The 25,393-nt window shown below is 40.7% G+C and overlaps 1 protein-coding gene and 1 long non-coding RNA gene across 3 annotated transcripts in view; both read left to right on the plus strand.

The window, feature by feature from the left end:
- Positions 1-25,393, plus strand: part of LOC113646501 — a 201,010-nt gene that overhangs the window by 148,013 nt on the left and 27,604 nt on the right. The window lies entirely within an intron of this gene.
- Positions 11,476-13,007, plus strand: LOC113646511. Its single transcript, XR_003441470.2, has 3 exons — positions 11,476-11,676; positions 11,909-11,958; positions 12,475-13,007. It is a non-coding gene; the product is annotated as an uncharacterized LOC113646511 (long non-coding RNA).

The raw sequence follows: 25,393 nt of genomic DNA on the forward strand, positions 1-25,393 counted from the left end.
TGCCAAATTTCTTCCTTAGTAAAAAAAAAGCTCTAGTATCTTCTGAAATGCTAGGAAGGGAGACCTCAGAAAATTGTAGCTGTATAAAGAGTTTTGTAAAAATCAGAGAAAGCAGTGTTAATGTCCAAGGGGTCAAAGGTCACTCTGCCTTCAAATGTCTTAACTGCTTTTATGGTTCTTTCATTCTGCTTTTTTTTTAAAGGTGATATATCAACAGGCGACTTGGCTTGTTTCCAAATTCGTAATAACGCTGTTTACTGAAACATTTTTTTTTTTTAACATGTTCTATATGGGGGCACAGTGGCTTAGTGGTTAGCACGTTCACCTCACACCTCCAGGGTTGGGGGGTCGATTCCCACCTCCACCTTGTGTGTGTGGAGTTTGCATGTTCTCCCCCTGCCTCGGGGGTTTCCTCCGGGTACTCCGGTTTCCTCCCCCGGTCCAAAGACATGCATGGTAGGTTGATTGGCATCTCTGGAAAATTGTCCGTAGTGTGTGAGTGTGTGAGTGAATGAGAGTGTGTGTGTGCCCTGTGATGGGTTGGCACTCCGTCCAGGGTGTATCCTGCCTCGATGCCCGATGAAAGTTAGTACTGCTTAAGAAAGAAGTGTTAAATTCCCAGTAGGATGAATTCTGAATTGATATACTCATATCTATCTCTAAATAAACAGGACCATGTTCAGATAACACAATAGGGCCAACATAATAAGAACTCAGACAATGTATACATTCAGAAGGTATGAAAAAATAATCCAGTCTTGAATAGGAATTATGAGAGTGAGAATAAAAATCTCTAAATCTCTATAATCTCTGTCTTTAGGATGCAGCTCTCTCCAAATGTCCACCAGGCCGAGGTTGTTATAAGTGTTGCGCAAAATATGTGAGGATTTACAGGGGTGCTGATTTATCCAAATTTCCATCAAGTACACAATTGAAGTCACCTCCCAAAAAACCAAATTTGGGATGTGCACACAATTACTTATAAAAAGATTTTATATCATATATGTCCAATGGAATCGTCAGTTTTTTTGTGCAGACCTCAAGCAGAAATCAAGATTAATCGTCCAGAGAATCAACGAAAGCCTTGGCTGACTTCAGATCGTTGAACAGTGTAATCTTTCCGTTGTGCAGACACCTGAGTCTGGCTGGATAGGCGAACCCCCCATACACACCGCGGGCAGCCAGAGCTTTGCCCACGGTCATGAACTCGCCAAAAATAGGAAAATCTTTACTAGAAGGTGTGTCTGACATCATTGTAAACCAATTCAACTAAATAAAATAAGAAGTCAGAGGAGAAATATGTAAATTATTTGTACATTTGACCGGAGCTAAGAACTCAGGCAGCCATCTCACTCTGGGTCACGTGACGCCCCTCAAGACGGCATTTTCAAATTTATCAAACGAAAACATATTAGTGTGAACATGGCCTTAGAGGATATACTCTAAAAAAAAAAGCACAACGTAAACAAAGCAATCACGATGGCACGGAAAGGTCTCAATCAGTGAACCAGGCAGTAATTTTATCTGGAACAGGTGGAGATAATAACCAATTGGAGACTTAATGATATTAACTCCAGGAACCAACTTCCTGAAAACAAATGTCAAGTACAAAGAGAAGACACAAGAGGGCAGCACAGAAATAAAACAAATGACTGAAGGTCATAACAGATTGTTGGATCATGAATGTAATTTATTTGTTTATATGTTTTTCCTTTGCTGCTGCAGGTGAACACTTAATCTCACAGGTTGGCGGGTGTAAACTCTGGATGGACAATGTGTTCTTTTTAGAGCAATTATGATGTCAAAGAGAACTGTAGAACAATTAGACTTATCCGTTGTCAGCAACATTGTGAAGCTGGGTTGGGTTTTGTCTTTTACAGGTTCTGGCTGCACCAATTGTTCAACCTTTGTGTAAAATGCTACCGTTGTAAATTAAAGACAACAAAGTGGCCTGTGGTGAATGAGTTGCTGTATTCAGCAGACGTTTTATGATGTACATAGCTGAGATTTCTCACCCTGCAGCTTTTTATCGTCACTTGACTTCTAGGTTATTTTCTAAACCGAACAAAATCTAGACAGAATGTGCAGTCACATAACATGCAAATCTTTAGCAAGACAGGTAATTATCACTATGTGTATTAAAAGTCATTTAGATTTGTAGACGTCTGTTCAAATGTATACTAATATTTACTCTGAGAAAATATTTAGAACCGCCTATTTAAATTATTCAGTTAAATTCAGTTTTATTTATAAATTGCATTATAGAATTGTCACAAAGCAGTTTCACAGAAAACTGAATGTAGAGTCCATTTAAAGATGAGTTTGGCAAGGAAAAATGTCAGTTAGTGGGATTATAAAAATGTTTTCAATTATCCATAGTTTTGTGCTAAACACTTATGTCCTATTAAAATGTATTGTTCTATTGAACTAACATCCTGACTGACAGATTACTGTTTATCTCTTTATATTGCCAGAGTGTGCAGTTTGAGTTGCGTCACCTCCTTTCTATGCAACTGTTAATCATTAATATAAAGCCTGTTTTTCCTGCATATTAAACTTCTGCCACACCCATGTTACATTCACATGAAACTAGTTGGTGATGTGGGAAAATAATTTTAAGTCATTGTTTTATTTCCTCTTAGTTCTAGCATATTTTTGTGTATCATGTAGAAGCCAAATCAAGTTACAATGCTAGTTAAATTCAAACATTACTTTAGACTTGTGGTTTCTGTATCTCATTAATATGAAAGGAAAGGGGCTAGGTAACTGAGGTTATCATCTGTCCCTTTGTGCCATTTGTCCCATTGTTTAAGGTGGCCATTTGATTCAAGGTCTGAGCAAGACTGTTATGTTAATGGGATTAAGGGTGAAATTCCAGGATCTGGTGTGGGGGCTGTTGAATCCTTTCATGTTTTGTACTCTAACTTGCAAACTTATTCCATCATGTATCTACAATAAAGACTACTGCACAAGGATATCCAAGTCTCCTGGTCTTCTCTGGAAAAAGTTTACAACAGTGACATATGTACAGATTCTAAAGAAACTGATTTATGTGTAAATATACACTGGCAAGTATGAATTTTCTGTCACCCTCCATTATATTTTTCATTATAAGTATGATATTAATTTGTGATTTTTTTTATGTCCTCTAACTGTGGAATTACTGTATACATATGCTTGATGGGGTTTTACATCATACTTTGAAAGAATAAATCTTTTACTGTTTGCATATAAAGATGTAAGATACATATCACTGTTTACATGTTGGACCCAAACTGTTGAATTGACATAATTGTAAAGGATGGTATTGTATTAGGTAGCATTATAACTTCTCTTCAGTGGAACTAAGAGGTCCAAACCTGTTCCAGCATGTCCCTACCTGCATTCTACTTTCATTTAAACAAGACAGCCAAATAACAAAAACCCCAACAGTGAGAACAAAATCTGATAATGATCTGTTTTTTTCTTTACTAAAAACAGTATGACTAAAGGCATTTAAATATATTTTCTGAATACAAAAAGTTACAAAAAGTATAAATCTTGTTAGTTTCTGATTCAATAAATATACATTGCTGAATGTTAACCTACATTTTAGTAATTTAGGTTAACATTCAGGAAAGGCAATAACTGTTTGCATAAGTCTGCATATCCTTTTAATATTGGAGAATGTGGCTATTTTCAGCAATGCACTGTTATCCAAAGCCACTGTCTGACTTTCTGTTAAGCTGAGACACTGCTTAAAAACAAACAAACAAATATGTTTTTTGAGCAGCTTCACAGGAAACATAACGCGATTTCACATGGATGAAGAACCTCCTCAGTTCTGATAAACTGAAAGGATAATTAACCTTTTGAACAGCCCAATAGTGAAACAATCTGCCCTTGGTCTACCATCTGATCCTGCTGAATCCTTGTTTCACCAGTGACACACGGTTTAAAAGCACATTAGGTAGAATCACTCCATGCATGAAAGCTCGGCGAACATGGTTGTTGAGAATGAAGCGTTTCTTGGGAGTTTTTACACCTGGTCACTTCATGTGTTGTCTCTGATCCGATAGCTATCTGATTTGTTAAAACTGTCCCATTTACATTAGGCCACATAAATGCGAATCGGATATCAATCCGATCTTTTTACTCCTGCCCAAAATACAAATATATTTTACCTCATTTCCGGGGTAATAGAAATGGAACACGCTTTGGTGTATGTGTTTGCTACAAAAAACAGCATTTACTGTTTGCTGCATTTTATGACCAGATGAGACACAAGGGTAAAAGATCAGAGCCAGCACTGGTGGGAAAACATATTTGTTTCTGGCGCGATGCACGATTCATGAGTCACCTGCAAGTGACGTACTTCGATTCGGGAGGAGTATAGCGCTGACGTATGTGGCTTGAACAACCACATTCATTTACACCTGTCCAGTTTCATCTGAAATGTGTCCCAGACCACCTCCTGAAGTGGTTTGAATGATCGAATTTATATCCGTCTCCAAACCGTTTCGGAGGGCATTTACACCTGGTCTTTTTACGATCGGATAGCTATCAGATCACAGAAAACGCATGAAGTGACCTTGTGTAAAAATGGTGTTTCAGGCAGCCTCAAACAGAAAGATGACATTGCTAAAGTACATAATTGTGATGTGTTTGGCAGAGGAGAAAATGCAGAATACTCTTGAATGGTAGATTGTTGCAATTAAGCGTAGAATTTGTTGCGAACTGTTTGTCACGTGTAAGACAAGCAAACTGACTAAACATGTTCTGGATCGGTTGGCAGCTGATGAGTGCAGTCAGTTAAGGGTGTGGAGGCCTCTGTTGGAAAGTGTCCGCTAAGGGATGTCGAATGGTCTCCGGGAACAGACTGGTGAACAAGAGATGACAAATTTTCAAATGAATGTTGGTAGTGTTCCTGTGTGTTGGGCTTGATAAAGAAACATCAGCAGGACTTCTGTAGATGTAGACTGATCAGCTGTCGGTGGAAGAGATGAGGCTTTCTTATTTAAATGCGCCTCCAACCAACCAACCCTTGCCTACAAATCCAGAATCTCTTCTTTGAGTGCTGAAATCTGCTCATTGGAAATGCTGACTACAGGGCATCAGGTGTTGATAAGTGCAGCCTGTATATATTTATCTTTAAAATTAGTTTAAAATACCTTGTTATCACACCATGGACATGCACATTACATTATTGTACCACAACCACATACCAATTTCTTTTTTACAAGTTGAGTATTTCCTGTTATTTTTCTTTTCTCTGGACACTTGCTTTCTTTAACAGAATTCTGTAGGGACATGAACAGTATGGTGGTTAACAAATGGAACGTAAAATGACAACTATAGGCAAATGTTTAAAGCCAGCACTCGATTAAAAGATTTGCGATAAGCCATCAGCTTATTGGCTATTCAAATTACATTTATTCATTTGGCAGACACTTTTATCCAAAGCAACTTACAAGTGGGAGAGGATATATTATTTTGTCAACATAACCCATTAATATTAAAATCTACAAATAGGCATTATATATTTCTTTATAACACAAAAGGAAGGTACGTCAAACATAACAGCGAGACCAGACAACAATGGTGAGAACAGAAAGAGTTTGTGTATAGGCTCACTGAGTTATTATATTCTTCCTCCAGCTATAGTTTCAGTATTGTAAATCAGCAACAGTACAAAAGTGTTGATTGATTTTTATTATTTTAACTATTATGGACACGTCTTAGGTGTGATTGCCTCCTCTGTTCCTGGTCTGTGTAAAAAAATCCAGACTTCTGCCCCTCAAAAGTCGGCAATCCCCCACAACTGCCAGGGATCTTCCTAATCACCCACAGCTATAGATATTATTATCAGTTCATTTTAAATTTCCCAAGACCTGAGGCTGATTTTTACTTCATATCTCAGCAATGTCTTAGCTTAGGTAAATTAATAATGGTATGTCACTTTCACCACCAGTGACAGTTCAGGTTTTGTCGGCTGACCTCTATGTCCCTAAAGTCGTACTACAGTTTCTTCACATGCAAATTGGTTGTGTAAATTAAACTGCTGTGTACTCAATTGCTTACTCAGGACACGTTTCACTACAGTATGGGGAAAGTTTCTGTTTGATGAGTCCATCTCAGCTCATCTAATTCAGAGAGGTGGAAGATACACTCTGTATGGCTTTTGGCATGGTTTTGGTCTCACCATGTATCTAACTCTCAATCTCAAGAGTGATATATCTAAATTTCACTGATAATTAATGCTTTGTGTTATAGGACTTTACAAAATGTAACAATCTTACTTAATCTAACATTTATTAAACTCAATAAGCTTTTATTTAATAAATGTAAAAAAAAAAATCCTTACTGAGGTTTGCTAACTTATAGCTTCAGTAAAGCGAGAAATTTCTGCACAACATTATTTGCTTCATCTCAGATAAAATAATGAAATATATCGATATAATGAAACTGTTGTGCAAACAGTGGCCCCAGTGGTGTCGAGTGTGTACTACTGTATGTGCAGCTTTGACACCAGAGACCTGGGTTCATCACTTTCTGCCAAACTAGTTTTTTTTACACTTCCATCACATATCAGCTCAAGAAGGCACATTTATGTACTCTCTCTCTCTCTCTCAAGCCTTCATTACGCTTTCCACCCAGCATTTCAACAGATTTAGTTTTTGGGAAATTACTTTAATAGAGCTTCACATTGTATTTTTTAATAAGAAAAAATTACAGAGGTCCGGATCTCTGTGACCTCATGGCTGTCACATTATTCCAAAATAAAGCTGGCTTGTCCAAGTATGCGTTTGGATAAATCAAGTGACTCCGTTTGTGGCGTGTGTGCGGAAAAGGCTTCTTTTGCATCACTCTCCTGTACAGCTTCACCTTGTGCAAAGTGCACTGACTTGTTGAACAATGCACAGTGACGCCATCTGCAGCAAGTTGATGTTGTAGGTCTTTGGAGGTGGTCTGTGGGCTGTTTATGACCGTTCTCACCATCTTTCACCTCTCCAATATTTTACGTGGCCTGCCACATTTATTCACTATGTTCCTCGCAGTGGACACTGACAGCTTATATCTCTGCAATAACTTATTGTAGCCTTCCCCTAAAACATAATGTTAAACAATCTTTGTTTTCAGGTCATTTGAGAGTTGTGTTGAGGCCTCCATGTTGTTACTCTTCAGAGTAGAGTCAAAGAGAACAACAACTTGCAATTGGCCTTAAATACGTTTTCTCATGATTGGATGCACTTGTCTATGAAGTTCAAGGCTTAATAAGCCACCAAACTAATTGTGTGTTAGAAATTAATCAGTGCTAAGTAGTTACAGATCTTGAAGTGGAAAGGGTGCCAAAATTTATGCACCCGTCTAATTTTGTTTTGATGCATATTGCATATTTTCTGTTAATCCAATGAACCTCATTTCACTACTGAAATATTACTTTAGTGTCCTTCAGTTATTTGATGGATCAAAATGAAATTGCTTATCCAAACACCCAAATATTTATTAATGAAAATCATGGAAATTGTCAGGGGTGCCTAAAGTTTTGCATATGACTGTATGTATTCATTTACGAATAGCCACAGTATAAGACTGGCCTAAAGGGTTATGGACGCTGTTGTTGCAGGTTGCTCTAACTCTTGAACAGAGTCCATAATATTAAATTGTTAAGGCTACTGTTCTTTGCAAAGTTATAAAAGCTTCATTAATACAGCCAGCCAAAACTATGTTGAGTTTGCTTGTGAGAAATCCATCAGGTTTAAGAAATGGTGTTCTGCAAGTGGTGTGCAGACTTTTAAACAAGTCTTGTCTCTCCGACCGGTAAGTCATAAATTTAAATGAGCTGCAAAATATTTTGTGAAATGTTGACACACCAAAGTTCTGTAGGTAGCATCTTTTTAAGCAGTTTTTAGCAGTACATAACTTGGATAATGAGATACTGTTTACTTTTAATTAAATTACTTGAATACTCATGCATGCCCAATTATGCCATGTTTGCACGGCTAGACAGGGGATCCGGTGTCTATCACAGGAACACTGTGTGTAAGGCATGGATCACTGGATCTTTTCACACCTTGGTGCAGTTTAATGTAGCCAATCCATCGACTAACATGTGTTTCCAAGTTGTGCTGACATTTTCAAAAGTGTATGATTTTGAGATTATGAAAGTCGTACTGTACGTCCTCAGTTGACTGCGTGGAAACCAACTGGTGTCACAGAAGCTACCAGTTACTTTTTCTCTATTATTTTTTTATTTTTTATTTTTTCCCCACCTGTTGATACACATTTTGGCACCCTTACTGCCAGGATACAATGAGTACTAAGCAAGCATGTGAATCATATAAGAAAAGATGCCAACAGTCCACAACTTCTAAAAAACTACTGCACCCTTCAGAGCTGTTGGGATGGGAAATTGAAACAAGTGCAGAGATTTCTAGATTTATATTACCAATAATGATTTTGGCTTTTACTCTCTACAGTGCAATGGACAGTGGGCTTATAAAATCCTAGCACAGGTCTTTGGTGGAACAAAAATCTAATTTGAACATGAAAGTGGCCATGAGCAATCTGGCAGACTTCTGTCTGTATGAGCTAAACTGCCTATCAGCTGCCTAGTGAAGAAAACTACACTAAGTTATGAATTTAACCCGGTTCACTGAGAAGGGATGATGCTATGGAAATGATTATTTTATGAAGAGAAGATTCTTTCTCTGAAGCTCAGTGTGCACATGACAATTCAATGGCTCGAGAAGGACATGTGACAAAGTGATTACACACCAGCAAGTCACAATACTCCAGCTTCTATTTGTCTGAAGGAAGCATGAGAGGATGAGAGGCCAGCGATGCAGCATCTCGTTCCCTTCTCAGTAGTTCCCTTTCAATTGAACTTGATGCTGCATCAGGGTTGACGCTATGTTCAATACCGATGCTGCCACACACCATTTGTTGACTGTGCCAGAGGCCATGAAAGAGCTTGAGCAGACTGGAAACAGAACATCAACAGCCCTGCACTGATCCCGAGAGGTGAGGCAAGACCGCATGCCTCATAGGCCTGAGTAATGGCCTCCACTACCCAGTGCACCAGGCGCTGTGTGGAAATGGGATTTCCACTGTTCTGAGTCCCAAAACAGACAAACAAGGATGATGAGTTATGCCATGAGTTTGAGGGATAGGCATAAGTCCTCAAGGCCCTTTCTGGTCAAAGCAAATGCAGCCTCTCCTGCTCCACTGACTCATGGGGTGGAGGACAGGAGGTCTGCAGGATGACTGGACAACCCGACATCCTGGACACTTTAGGGACATTTCCTGCCCTGGGGTGCAGTATAGCGTTGGACATGTCATAGGCAAATTCTAGGGATGTGTGGGTGATCGACATGGCCTGAAATTCTCACACTCTTTTAAGAGAGGCCAAGGCTAGAAGCATAGCCATCTTCAGTGTCAGAAACTTCTCAGAGGCTGACTTCATGGGCTTAAACTGGGCTTCCAGCATCCCCTCCAGGACCACAGTGAGGTCTTGGGAAGGAAGGCGCAGTCTGCAGGAAGATCTCAGCCGCCTGACACCACGCAGAAAGCGAGAGACCAGAGCATGCCTACCCAAGGACGCCTCCAGGACAGGTTTGTTGTTCAAAGCTATGGCAGCCATATACACCTTTAAAGTAGATGGGGACAAACCCCGAGAAAAGCAAGACTGCAATAACTCCAGCACTGTACCGACCAGGCGAAAAAGCCTCCACATCAGGGCATACAGCTACCCCTCATGGTCTAGACCCAGATCCACACCTACTGTGGTGTGAAAAAGTGTTTGCCCCTTTCTGATTTTTGTATATTTTTTTCATGTTTGTCACACTTTAATGTTTCAAATCATCAAACAAATTTAACCCTCTGGAGTCGATGAACGTGTATCCGCGTTTTGTGGCATAATCTCCTGTTAAGCCCGAAATGAACTTAAATTACACATTCAGTGTCGATCATACAGATAAGAGCAATCGGATCTGTAAAGGGTCTACTTTTATATGTATACACACATAATAACAAGTCAAGTCAAGTCAAGTCAAGTCACCTTTATTGTCACATCACCACGGCACATGTGCCTTGGTGAGTGAAATTCTTGGGAGCGAGCTCCAGACATTGCAGAACCATTTACATACAGTAGTAACATAACATAAACATAAATAGAACAGTTTACAGACAGGTTAGGAAAAGGTGCAATGTGTTCATAACAACAAAACACTGTGCTTTTGTAGAATAAAGAAAATAGAACGCGTTCTCTGCCATCTCGGTCTCTGTCATCACTCTTCACAGATACATAATTAAAACAAAACATTGGGTCATGGAAGACGCTAACAAAATTCCAAGATTAGGCTGGTAAAATATGGTAAATTACATTACGGCCTATGAGATATGTAACATGAACATCTCAGTATTTCTTTGATGCAATCATGACAAAAATGCATTCTTAAAGAAAGAGTCCATGCTTTGGGATCCATGCCACAAGAAGTGAAGCTGTTGTGAGGCTCTACCTAGTGTTAGCAGAATATTCATATTAAAATGCTCAAAGGGTCAAAAAGGGAATATGCTCTTTAGAACTGCTTATACCATAGTGTGTGAATGTTTGTGAGAGATTAGGAGTGTGTGGAGGTGAGTGTGTGTTTGTATGTTTGTATGGCTAAAACACAGAAAAAAAGGTGTAACTTTTGTTCTACAAACAAAACATTGGGTCATGGAAGACGCTAACAAAATTCCAGTACCGGTGACTCATTTTTCAGGTACGATGGAAGGTCTGACCTTTGTATTGTAACTATTGTTATGTAAAATTGTGACACAGCACAATGACAGACACATTTGGGTGTGACAAAGTGTTTCACGTCAAGAGGCTTGTTCGTTTTATTTTTTTTACATTGTTCATTGTTTTTTTACATTTCTTGTATAACTTCATAATTAAATCAAATCAAAGACATACATCTGCATACATATTACACTATCATATTATTCAGAATATGTGTTCTAAAATTGGAGAAATCTTAAGCCATTTTATTCAGTGAATTGTGGTTAGCATTAAGAGTACATATTTATAATAGCGATGAAAAGATTCTCTACTAAAGAGACACATACATACAAAATGTATGTATAAGGATACTGCTACTGTATAAAGATACTACTGATAATAATAATCATCATAATTATTATATAAATTGTTTAATAAATAATGTCTGTATAGATCATACAGATAAAGTCACTTGACACCACCTAAATAAAGACTTAAACATTTCAAGTACTGAATGTGAATTTAGATATCTAATACATACTCAGTTTGTATAATTATGGCTTTAATGAGAAGGTGAAGGACAATGACCACTTTTAAAATGCATAAGTTTTATTGTCTTAAGGTCACTGTTACAGTAGTAAATTTCCTGATTTGTGTGATTAACATATTTACTAAGTTTTATTTCTGATAATAATCTCTGCATTATGAAACCCATTATTGTTTAGTTGCAGGAAAATAGTCTTTTGTCATAAAAAGGTGAAGACGCCTGTTGAGCTACACCTCTAACCACACCTAATAAAGCCTGCTTACACTTCGGGTGAACCAATTGTCATGACAGACTCTATTGTCATTAAGGCTATTACTGACAGAGTTACAGGGACAAATTTTCAGTGTTTAAATTTGACAGTCATGAGTTTCAAGAATAAAACAAGGTAATGTAGCTCTTTTTTATTTATTTCATATTGGTTTTTATATAGTTCATGGAAACAGACTTGTAAAAGTAAATATAACAGAAAATAAATTAAGAGGATTAATTGTTAATCTTATTATTATATTCATTAGTTAAATATATTATAGTTTCTGTTAATATTTTAGTTGCTAAATACTATTTTACACATATAATACAACTAAAGCTCTGATTTTTGTCTCATTCAATATCAACAGGTTTGATTTTTCTAAATATGACAAGATCAGTTTTGCTCATCTCACTATACGTAAGTAAACCTGATATTTTAAGATTGAATGTGAATCTATTAAATAATTACAAAACAAATACAAAAAGAGCCTTTAAATATTATTATAATGTAATAAATAAATACTTTTAAAATAAATTATAAATCATACTTATTTGTCATAAAATAATGTATTTTTTCACATATGAAACATGCAACAATAGGATGTGTGTGTGTGTGTGTGTGTGAGTGTGTGTCAGTAGAAAACAGTAATTAAATTGATAGTCACATTTAATTGTGATATTTCTATTTCATTCATCATTTTACACTTATTTATATGTATATGGTTTTAACAATTCACAATGTCTCAAAGCGGCATTGCATAAGAATAGAAGCAGGTTTTAATGTAATATACTATGTGAATTCTCTTCATACATTAACTGATCTATTGAATGCCAGAATGTAAGAGATTTATCGATTATTTTATAATTAATGCAAAATTATACGACCGAAACTTATTTCAGTAGATTAAATAATTATATTCTACACTTGAAACAGTATGTCTATGGCTGGGGCTCAGTGCATACACAGCACAAGCACAAACAACAGCAGAAACAACTACATCTATACTGAGTAATGCTCCAACAAGTACAATTCTGGATTCAACAACTACAGAGGGAACAACAAGCCCTACAAATGTATCGTCAACTACATCAACAGAATTTACAAATACAAATATGAGTACAACTCAAGATACAACAAGCAAGGAAACAACAGAATTAACAACCTCAGGTTTGTACACAACACAACCTACAACACCACCAACATCAGCAGAAACCACCACACTGACAACAACTAGCACCCCAACAAATACAATTCCTGAGACAACCACTGCAGCAACTGAAGAATCCACTACAACACAAACAACACAATCTGCCACCACAACTATATACACAACACCAACAACATCAGCAGAAACCACCAGACTGACAACAATTAGCACCCCAACAAGTACAATTCCTGAGACAACCACTGCTACAACTGAAACATCCACTACAACACCAACAACAGAATCTGTCACCACAACTCTATACACAACACAACCTACAACACCACCAACATCAGCAGAAACTACTGCAGTGACAACCACTGTTACCACTGAAACATCCACTCCAACACCAACAACAGAATCTGCCACCACAACTCTATACACAACACAACCTACAACACCACCAACATCAGCAGAAACTACTGCAGTGACAACCACTTCAACAACTGAAACATCCACTACAACACCAACAACAGAATCTGCCACCACAACTCTGTACACAACACAACCTACAACACCACCAACATCAGCAGAAACCACCACACTGACAACAACTAGCACCCCAACAAGTACAATTCCTGAGACAACCACTGCAGCAACTGAAGAATCCACTACAACGCAAACAACAGAATCTGCCACCACAACTATATACACAACACCACCAACATCAGCAGAAACCACCACACTGACAACAATTAGCACCCCAACAAGTACAATTCCTGAGACATCCACTGCAGCAACTGAAGAATCCACTACAACGCAAACAACAGAATCTGCCACCACAACTTTATACCCAACACAACCTACAACACCACCAACATCAGCAGAATCTACTGCAGTGACAACTACTGTTACAACTGAAACATCCACTCCAACACCAACAACAGAATCTGAAACCACAACTCCATACACAACACAACCTAAAACACCACCAACATCAGCAGAAACTACTGCAGTGACAACCACTGTTACCAGTGAAACATCCACTCCAACAACAACAACAGAATATGCCACCACAACATTGTACACAACACAACCTACAACACCACCAACATCAGCAGAAACTACTGCAGTGACAACCACTCCAACAACTGAAACATCCACTACAACACCAACAACAGAATCTGGCACCACAACTCTATACACAACACAACCTACAACACCACCAACATCAGCAGAATCTACTGCAGTGACAACCACTGTTACAACTGAAACATCCACTCCAACACCAACAACAGAATCTGCCACCACAACACCGTACACAACACAAAATACAACACCACTAACATCAGCAGAAACTACTGCAGTGACAACCACTGTTACCACTGAAACATCCACTTCAACACCAACAACAGAATCTGCCACCACAACATTGTACACAACACAACCTACAACACCACTAACATCAGCAGAAACTACTGCAGTGACAACCACTGTTACCACTGAAACATCCACTTCAACACCAACAACAGAATCTGCCACCACAACATTGTACACAACACAACCTACAACACCACCAACATCAGCAGAAACTACTGCAGTGACAACCACTGTTACAACTGAAACATCCACTCCAACACCAACAACAGAATCTGCCACCACAACTCTGTACACAACACAACCTACAACTCCACCAACATCAGCAGAAACTACTGCAGTGACAACCACTGTTCCAACTGAAATATCCACTCCAACACTAACAACAGAATCTGCCACCACAACATTGTACACAACACAACCTACAACACCACCAACATCAGCAGAAACTACTGCAGTGACAACCACTGTTACAACTGAAACATCCACTCCAACACCAATAACAGAATCTGCCACCACAACACCGTACACAACACAACCTACAACACGACTAACATCAGCAGAAACTACTGCCTTGACAACCACTGTTACCACTGAAACATCCACTTCAACACCAACAACAGAATCTGCCACCACAACATTGTACACAACACAACCTACAACACCAGCAACATCAGCAGAAACTACTGCAGTGACAACACCTATTACCCCAACAAGCACAAATCCAGTGACAATAAGTCCAACAACTGAAACATCCAGTACAACACCAACAACAGAATCTGCCACCACAACTCTATACACAACACAACCTAGGACACCACCAACATCAGCAGAAACTACTGCAGTGACAACCACTGTTACCACTGAAACATCCACTTCAACACCAACAACAGAATCTGCCACCACAACATTGTACACAACACAACCTACAACACCACCAACATCAGCAGAAACTACTGCAGTGACAACCACTGTTACAACTGAAACATCCACTCCAACACCAACAACAGAATCTGCCACCACAACTCTGTACACAACACAACCTACAACACCACCAACATCCGCAGAAACAACTGCAGTGACAACCACTGTTCCAACTGAAATATCCACTCCAACACTAACAACAGAATCTGCCACCACAACATTGTACACAACACAACCTACAACACCACCAACATCAGCAGAAACTACTGCAGTGACAACCACTGTTACAACTGAAACATCCACTCCAACACCAACAACAGAATCTGCCACCACAACATTGTACACAACACAACCTACAACACCACCAACATCAGCAGAAACTACTGCAGTGACAAACACTCCAACAACTGAAACATCCACTACAGAACCATCAACAGAATCTGCCACCACAACTCTATACACAACACAACCTACAACACCACCAACATCAGCAGAAACTACTGCAGTGACAACCACTGTTACCAGTGAAACATCCACTCCAACACCAACAACAGAATCTGCCACCACAACTCTATACACAACACAACCTACAACACCACCAACATCAGCAGAAACTACTGCAGTGACAACCACTCCAACAACTGAAACATCCACTACAACACCAACAACAGAATCTGCCACCACAACTCTATACACAACACAACCTACAACACCACCAACATCAGCAGAAACTACTGCAGTGACAACCACTCCAACAACTGAAACATCCACTTCAACACCAACAACAGAATCTGCCACCACAACATTGTACACAACACAACCTACAACACCACCAACATCAGCAGAAACTACTGCAGTGACAACCACTGTTACAACTGAAACATCCACTCCAACACCAACAACAGAATCTGCCACCACAACTCTGTACACAACACAACCTACAACTCCACCAACATCAGCAGAAACAACTGCAGTGACAACCACTGTTCCAACTGAAATATCCACTCCAACACTAACAACAGAATCTGCCACCACAACATTGTACACAACACAACCTACAACACCACCAACATCAGCAGAAACTACTGCAGTGACAACCACTGTTACAACTGAAACATCCACTCCAACACCAACAACAGAATCTGCCACCACAACATTGTACACAACACAACCTACAACACCACTAACATCAGCAGAAACTACTGCAGTGACAACCACTGTTACCACTGAAACATCCACTTCAACACCAACAACAGAATCTGCCACCACAACATTGTACACAACACAACCTACAACACCACCAAAATCAGCAGAAACTACTGCAGTGACAACCACTGTTACAACTGAAACATTCAATACAGAACCAACAACAGAATCTGCCACCACAACTCTATACACAACACAACCTACAACACCACCAACATCAGCAGAAACTACTGCAGTGACAACCACTCCAACAACTGAAACATCCACTACAACACCAACAACAGAATCTGGCACCACAACTCTATACACAACACAACCTACAACACCACCAACATCAGCAGAATCTACTGCAGTGACAACCACTGTTACAACTGAAACATCCACTCCAACACCAACAACAGAATCTGCCACCACAACACCGTACACAACACAAAATACAACACCACTAACATCAGCAGAAACTACTGCAGTGACAACCACTGTTACCACTGAAACATCCACTTCAACACCAACAACAGAATCTGCCACCACAACATTGTACACAACACAACCTACAACACCACTAACATCAGCAGAAACTACTGCAGTGACAACCACTGTTACCACTGAAACATCCACTTCAACACCAACAACAGAATCTGCCACCACAACATTGTACACAACACAACCTACAACACCACCAACATCAGCAGAAACTACTGCAGTGACAACCACTGTTACAACTGAAACATCCACTCCAACACCAACAACAGAATCTGCCACCACAACTCTGTACACAACACAACCTACAACACCACCAACATCAGCAGAAACAACTGCAGTGACAACCACTGTTCCAACTGAAATATCCACTCCAACACTAACAACAGAATCTGCCACCACAACATTGTACACAACACAACCTACAACCCCACCAACATCAGCAGAAACTACTGCAGTGACAACCACTGTTACAACTGAAACATCCACTCCAACACCAACAACAGAATCTGCCACCACAACATTGTACACAACACAACCTACAACACCACCAACATCAGCAGAAACTACTGCAGTGACAAACACTCCAACAACTGAAACATCCACTACAGAACCATCAACAGAATCTGCCACCACAACTCTATACACAACACAACCTACAACACCACCAACATCAGCAGAAACTACTGCAGTGACAACCACTGTTACCAGTGAAACATCCACTCCAACACCAACAACAGAATCTGCCACCACAACTCTATACACAACACAACCTACAACACCACCAACATCAGCAGAAACTACTGCAGTGACAACCACTCCAACAACTGAAACATCCACTACAACACCAACAACAGAATCTGCCACCACAACTCTATACACAACACAACCTACAACACCACCAACATCAGCAGAAACTACTGCAGTGACAACCACTCCAACAACTGAAACATCCACTTCAACACCAACAACAGAATCTGCCACCACAACATTGTACACAACACAACCTACAACACCACCAACATCAGCAGAAACTACTGCAGTGACAACCACTGTTACAACTGAAACATCCACTCCAACACCAACAACAGAATCTGCCACCACAACTCTGTACACAACACAACCTACAACTCCACCAACATCAGCAGAAACAACTGCAGTGACAACCACTGTTCCAACTGAAATATCCACTCCAACACTAACAACAGAATCTGCCACCACAACATTGTACACAACACAACCTACAACACCACCAACATCAGCAGAAACTACTGCAGTGACAACCACTGTTACAACTGAAACATCCACTCCAACACCAACAACAGAATCTGCCACCACAACATTGTACACAACACAACCTACAACACCACTAACATCAGCAGAAACTACTGCAGTGACAACCACTGTTACCACTGAAACATCCACTTCAACACCAACAACAGAATCTGCCACCACAACATTGTACACAACACAACCTACAACACCACCAAAATCAGCAGAAACTACTGCAGTGACAACCACTGTTACAACTGAAACATTCAATACAGAACCAACAACAGAATCTGCCACCACAACTCTATACACAACACAACCTACAACACCACCAACATCAGCAGAAACTACTGCAGTGACAACCACTCCAACAACTGAAACATCCACTACAACACCAACAACAGAATCTGGCACCACAACTCTATACACAACACAACCTACAACACCACCAACATCAGCAGAATCTACTGCAGTGACAACCACTGTTACAACTGAAACATCCACTCCAACACCAACAACAGAATCTGCCACCACAACACCGTACACAACACAAAATACAACACCACTAACATCAGCAGAAACTACTGCAGTGACAACCACTGTTACCACTGAAACATCCACTTCAACACCAACAACAGAATCTGCCACCACAACATTGTACACAACACAACCTACAACACCACTAACATCAGCAGAAACTACTGCAGTGACAACCACTGTTACCACTGAAACATCCACTTCAACACCAACAACAGAATCTGCCACCACAACATTGTACACAACACAACCTACAACACCACCAACATCAGCAGAAACTACTGCAGTGACAACCACTGATACAACTGAAACATCCACTCCAACACCAACAACAGAATCTGCCACCACAACTCTGTACACAACACAACCTACAACTCCACCAACATCAGCAGAAACTACTGCAGTGACAACCACTGTTCCAACTGAAATATCCACTCCAACACTAACAACAGAATCTGCCACCACAACATTGTACACAACACAACCTACAACACCACCAACATCAGCAGAAACTACTGCAGTGACAACCACTGTTACAACTGAAACATCCACTCCAACACCAATAACAGAATCTGCCACCACAACACCGTACACAACACAACCTACAACACGACTAACATCAGCAGAAACTACTGCCTTGACAACCACTGTTACCACTGAAACATCCACTTCAACACCAACAACAGAATCTGCCACCACAACATTGTACACAACACAACCTACAACACCAGCAACATCAGCAGAAACTACTGCAGTGACAACACCTATTACCCCAACAAGCACAAATCCAGTGACAATAAGTCCAACAACTGAAACATCCAGTACAACACCAACAACAGAATCTGCCACCACAACTCTATACACAACACAACCTAGGACACCACCAACATCAGCAGAAACTACTGCAGTGACAACCACTGTTACCACTGAAACATCCACTTCAACACCAACAACAGAATCTGCCACCACAACATTGTACACAACACAACCTACAACACCACCAACATCAGCAGAAACTACTGCAGTGACAACCACTGTTACAACTGAAACATCCACTCCAACACCAACAACAGAATCTGCCACCACAACTCTGTACACAACACAACCTACAACACCACCAACATCAGCAGAAACAACTGCAGTGACAACCACTGTTCCAACTGAAATATCCACTCCAACACTAACAACAGAATCTGCCACCACAACATTGTACACAACACAACCTACAACACCACCAACATCAGCAGAAACTACTGCAGTGACAACCACTGTTACAACTGAAACATCCACTCCAACACCAACAACAGAATCTGCCACCACAACATTGTACACAACACAACCTACAACACCACCAACATCAGCAGAAACTACTGCAGTGACAAACACTCCAACAACTGAAACATCCACTACAGAACCATCAACAGAATCTGCCACCACAACTCTATACACAACACAACCTACAACACCACCAACATCAGCAGAAACTACTGCAGTGACAACCACTGTTACCAGTGAAACATCCACTCCAACACCAACAACAGAATCTGCCACCACAACTCTATACACAACACAACCTACAACACCACCAACATCAGCAGAAACTACTGCAGTGACAACCACTCCAACAACTGAAACATCCACTACAACACCAACAACAGAATCTGCCACCACAACTCTATACACAACACAACCTACAACACCACCAACATCAGCAGAAACTACTGCAGTGACAACCACTCCAACAACTGAAACATCCACTTCAACACCAACAACAGAATCTGCCACCACAACATTGTACACAACACAACCTACAACACCACCAACATCAGCAGAAACTACTGCAGTGACAACCACTGTTACAACTGAAACATCCACTCCAACACCAACAACAGAATCTGCCACCACAACTCTGTACACAACACAACCTACAACTCCACCAACATCAGCAGAAACAACTGCAGTGACAACCACTGTTCCAACTGAAATATCCACTCCAACACTAACAACAGAATCTGCCACCACAACATTGTACACAACACAACCTACAACACCACCAACATCAGCAGAAACTACTGCAGTGACAACCACTGTTACAACTGAAACATCCACTCCAACACCAACAACAGAATCTGCCACCACAACATTGTACACAACACAACCTACAACACCACTAACATCAGCAGAAACTACTGCAGTGACAACCACTGTTACCACTGAAACATCCACTTCAACACCAACAACAGAATCTGCCACCACAACATTGTACACAACACAACCTACAACACCACCAAAATCAGCAGAAACTACTGCAGTGACAACCACTGTTACAACTGAAACATTCAATACAGAACCAACAACAGAATCTGCCACCACAACTCTATACACAACACAACCTACAACACCACCAACATCAGCAGAAACTACTGCAGTGACAACCACTGTTACCAGTGAAACATCCACTCCAACACCAACAACAGAATCTGCCACCACAACTCTATACACAACACAACCTACAACACCACCAACATCAGCAGAAACTACTGCAGTGACAACCACTCCAACAACTGAAACATCCACTACAACACCAACAACAGAATCTGCCACCACAACTCTATACACAACACAACCTACAACACCACCAACATCAGCAGAAACTACTGCAGTGACAACCACTGTTACCAGTGAAACATCCACTCCAACACCAACAACAGAATCTGCCACCACAACATTGTACACAACACAACCTACAACACCACCAACATCAGCAGAAACTACTGCAGTGACAACCACTGTTACAACTGAAACATCCACTCCAACACCAACAACAGAATCTGCCACCACAACTCTGTACACAACACAACCTACAACTCCACCAACATCAGCAGAAACAACTGCAGTGACAACCACTGTTCCAACTGAAATATCCACTCCAACACTAACAACAGAATCTGCCACCACAACATTGTACACAACACAACCTACAACACCACCAACATCAGCAGAAACTACTGCAGTGACAACCACTGTTACAACTGAAACATCCACTCCAACACCAACAACAGAATCTGCCACCACAACATTGTACACAACACAACCTACAACACCACTAACATCAGCAGAAACTACTGCAGTGACAACCACTGTTACCACTGAAACATCCACTTCAACACCAACAACAGAATCTGCCACCACAACATTGTACACAACACAACCTACAACACCACCAACATCAGCAGAAACTACTGCAGTGACAACCACTGTTACAACTGAAACATTCAATACAGAACCAACAACAGAATCTGCCACCACAACTCTATACACAACACAACCTACAACACCACCAACTTCAGCAGAATCTACTGCAGTGACAACCACTATTACCATTGAAACATCCACTACAACACCAACAACAGAATCTGCAACCACAACTCCATACACAACACAACCTACAACACCACCAACATCAGTAGAAACTACTGCAGAGACTACCACTGTTACCACTGATACATCCACTACAACACCAACAACAGAATCTGCCACCACAACTCTATACACAACACAACCTACAACACCACCAACATCAGCAGAAACTACTGCAGTGACAACCACTATTACAACTGAAACATCCACTACAACACCAACAACAGAATCTGCCACCACAATTCTATACACAACACAACCTACAACACCACCAACATCAGCCGAATCTACTGCAGTGACAACCACTGTTACCAGTGAAACATCCACTCCAACAAAAACAACAGAATCTGCCACCACAACATTCTACACAACGGAACCTACAACACCACCAACATCAGCAGAAACTACTACAGTGACAACCACTGTTACAACTGAAACATCCACTCCAACACCAACAACAGAATCTGCCACCACAACATTGTTTACAACACAACCTACAACACCACCAACATCAGCAGAAACTACTACAGTGACAACCACTGTTACCACTGAAACAGCCACTCCAACACTAACAACAGAATCTGCCACCACAACACAGTACACAACACAACCTACAACACCACCAACATCAGCAGAAACTACTGCAGTGACAACCACTGTTACCACTGAAACATCGACTCCAACACCAACAACAGAATCTGCCACCACAACACAGTACACAACACAACCTACAACACCACCAACATCAGCAGAAACTACTGCAGTGACAACCACTATTACCACTGAAACATCCACTCCAACACCAACAGAATCTGCCACCTCAACTCTATACACAACACAACCTTCAACAACAGCAACATCAGCAGAATCTACTGCAGTGACAACCACTGTTACAACTGAAACATCCACTACAACACCAACAACAGAATCTGCCACCACAACATTGTACACAACACAACCTACAACACCACCAACATCAGCAGAATCTACTGCAGTGACAACCATTGTTACCACTGAAACATCTACTACAACACCAACAACAGAATCTGCCAGCACAACTATATACACAACAAAACCTACAACACCACCAACATCAGCAGAATCTACTGCAGTGACAACCACTATTACCATTGAAACATCCACTACGACACCAACAACAAAATCTGCCACCACAACTATATACACAACACAACCTACAACACCACCAACATCAGCAGAATCTACTGCAGTGACAACCACTGTCACCAGTGAAACATCCACTCCAACAAAAACAACAGAATCTGCCACCACAACATTCTACACAACGGAATCTACAACACCACCAACATCAGCAGAAACTACTACAGTGACAACACCTGTTACCCCAACAAGCACAATTCCAGTGACAATAAGTCCATCAACTGAAACATCCACTCCAACACCAACAACAGAATCTGCCACCCCAACTCCATACACAACACAACCTACAACACCACCATCATCAGCAGAAACTACTGCAGTGACAAACACTGTTACAAGTGAAACATCTACTACAACACCAACAACAGAATCTGCAACCACAACTCCATACACAACACAACCTACAACACCACCAACATCAGTAGAAACTACTGCAGTGACTACCACTGTTACCACTGAAACATCCACTACAACACCAACAACAGAATCTGCCACCACAGCTCTATACACAACACAACCTAGAACACCACCAACATCAGCAGAAATTACTGCAGTGACAACCACTGTTACAACTGAAACATCCACTACATCACCAACAAGAGAATCTGCCACCACAACATTGTACACAACACAACCTACAACACCACCAACATCAGCAGAAACTACTGCAGTGACAACCACTGTTACCACTGAAACAGCCACTCCAACACTAACAACAGAATCTGCCACCACAACACAGTACACAACACAACCTACAACACCACCAACATCAGCAGAAACTACTGCAGTGACAACCACTGTTACCACTGAAACATCCACTACAACACCAACAACAGAATCTGCCACCACAACTCTATACACAACACAACCTACGACACCACCAACATCAGCAGAAACTACTGCAGTGACAACCACTGGTACCACTGAAACATCCATTCCAACACTGACAACAGAAACTGCCACCACAACACTGTACACAACACAACCTACAACACGACCAACATCAGCAGAAACTACTGCAGTGACAACCACTGTTACCACTGAAACATCCACTCCAACACTAACAACAGAAACTGCCACCACAACTCTATACACAACACAACCTACAACACCACCAACATCAGCAGGAACTACTGCAGTGACAACCACTATTACCACTGAAACATCCACTCCAACACAAACAGAATCTGCCACTACAACTCTACACACCACACAACCTTCAACAACAGCAACATCAGCAGAAACTACTGCAGTGACAACCACTATTACCACTGAAACATCCACTCCAACACAAACAGAATCTGCCACCACAACTCTATACACAACACAACCTTCAAAATCAGCAGCATCATCAGAAACTACTGCACTGACAACAGCTGTTACCCCAACAAGCACAATTCCATTGACAAGTCCAACAACTGAAACGTCCACTACAACACCAACAACAGAATCTGCCATCACAACTCTATACACAACACCACCTACAACACCACCAACATCAGCAGAAACTACTGCAGTGACAAACACTCCAATAACTGAAACATCCACTACAACACCAACAATAGAATCTGCAACCACAACTCTATACACAACACAACCTACAACACCACCAACATCAGCAGAAACTCCTGCAGTGACAACCACTGTTACCACTGAAACATCCACTCCATCACCAACAACAGAATCTGCCACCACAACATTGTACACAACACAACCTACAACGCCACCAAAATCAGCAGAAACTTCTGCAGTGAACACCACTGTCACCACTGAAACATCCACTTCATCACCAACAACAGAATCTGCCACCACAACATTGTACAAAACACAACCTACAACACCACCAACATCAGCAGAAACTACTGCAGTGACAACCACTAAAACAACTGAAACATCCACTACAACACCAACAATAGAATCTGCCACCCCAACTCTATATACAACACAACCTACAACACCACCAACATCAGCAGAAACTACTGCAGTGACAACCACTGTTATCACTGAAACATCCACTACAACACCAACAACAGAATCTGCCACCACAACATTGTACACAACACAACCTACAACACCACCAACATCAGCAGAAAAAAACACACTAAGAACAACCAGCACCCCAACAAGTACAATTCCCGAGACAACCACTGATACAACTGGATCATCCACTACATCACCAACAACAGAATCTGCCACTACAACATTATACACAACACAAGCTACAACTACAGCAGCAGAAAACACTGCAGTGACAACTCTTGTTACAACTGAAACATCCACTCCAACACCAACAACAGAATCTGCCACGACAAC

Source organism: Tachysurus fulvidraco, chromosome 4 (assembly GCF_022655615.1).
Source record: "Tachysurus fulvidraco isolate hzauxx_2018 chromosome 4, HZAU_PFXX_2.0, whole genome shotgun sequence".
Taxonomy (NCBI): domain Eukaryota; kingdom Metazoa; phylum Chordata; class Actinopteri; order Siluriformes; family Bagridae; genus Tachysurus; species Tachysurus fulvidraco.